The sequence below is a fragment of the Pteropus vampyrus genome, unplaced genomic scaffold, assembly GCF_000151845.1.
Source record: "Pteropus vampyrus isolate Shadow unplaced genomic scaffold, Pvam_2.0 Scaffold83, whole genome shotgun sequence".
NCBI classification, from domain to species: Eukaryota; Metazoa; Chordata; class Mammalia; order Chiroptera; family Pteropodidae; genus Pteropus; species Pteropus vampyrus.
The window spans coordinates 1439911-1441426 of record NW_011888864.1 but is presented as its reverse complement, the minus strand read 5'-3'; the positions used below and the strand labels follow the sequence as shown (position 1 = coordinate 1441426).

The following is a 1516-nucleotide window of genomic DNA, read 5'->3' as shown; positions in this document are numbered from 1 at the left end:
TGAATTCTGTTCACCTTTTGAAAAAAAAGATGGAGTCCTAATTCAAGAGAATATATGAAAGAGTATCGTTTCTCACGTGGAAATTAATCAGATATATCAACATTTATATGAATCTTTTATATCAATGGAGAGAATGCAGAAGCATTCAAGGATAATCCCAAATGAATTATCCAAATGAACAATCCAAAAATAAAATTTTATTTTCTTTTATGGTTTGACTGAAAAATTGCAAAACCTCAAAAGTGACATTTCTATGCATTGAAGAAAACTTGCTAAGAGATTTAAAATCACCAGGCCCATTGGTTTCAGTTCCTTCAGGGCAATTTTGATTTCCAACAACCACAGTAATATGTGATGCACAATCTCCCTTTGTGCACTTGAATATGAATATTTGAAAATTTGAGAATCCATTTCAAAAAAGTTAAGCCCATACTGTGAAGTTCTGATTCAGTCTTTTAGTACCAACCAATGGCTGAAATGATCAAATCTATTAAAAAACCTCGGGCCACAGTATATAAATTGTGGATTGAAGCAAACTTCCAAGCACTCAATTTGAGCCCTGGATACCCCTATTTCCAGCACACTTCTTGTTAAATTATAGCCTCCTTGGTCCCCAGAGTGGATAATCTATTGTCTAGATTTAAAAGACATACTTAGAGTCTACAGCCATGCTACCCTGAACAAAACCGATCTCGTCTGATCTTGGAAGCTAAGCAGGGTTAGGCCTGGTTAGTACTTGGATGGAAGACCACCTAGGAAGCCCAGGTACTGTAGGCGAAAAAAATAAGGGATTGTAAACTGACAAGGTCCTTGCAATCTGTGAGGTAACCAAGGGTTGCCTCAGCTAACAAAATATAAATAAATAAATAAATAAATCGATAAATAAATAAATAAATAGTAAAAAAAATAAAATAAAAGGCGCACTTAGAATATGAGGTAAATAAATAAAGTTGCTATACAATCAGGATTAAGATTAAGATGAACAGCTACTTGCAACTGTGAATATCAAAGATGCGAACACAGGGACCTTTGCTATGGAAGGTATTTTCAAGAGAGCAGAAAACAAGTATTGTTGGTACATGATCCACCATTGTCATCCTGAGCTAGACAACAATGGTTTGACTTTATTTATGACCCCAGTTATCTGATCATCTAACCATGTACACATCTGAAGTCAGAAGAATACTTTATTTTCATATACATATAAGAGTAATAGATGTTTGAAAATAAATTTAATGCAAAAGAACCAAAGAGAATATACAACTGAAATTTGAAGGTGTAATCATAAATATACCGAATCTCTAAAGTTTAAATTGTACACAATTTTTTTAGCATAGTGTCGCCAGCTAGCACTAAATGGTATAGGCTTTACTCATAACAAATCAGCAAATACAACCTTACACGCCACTGACGGAAATAGATTGCCTGTTTTAATATTCATTAATTAACTTTAATACATTGGCAAAAGGAATTTTAATTATTTTGCAATCAAAGTGCTTGCAGTAAGGGGAATGCT

At 33.6% G+C, this 1516-nt stretch overlaps 1 pseudogene; it reads left to right on the top strand.

The window, feature by feature from the left end:
* The first annotated feature begins 658 nt into the window (after positions 1-658).
* LOC111741927 lies at positions 659-777 on the top strand (annotated as a pseudogene).
* Positions 778-1516: the final 739 nt, after the last annotated feature.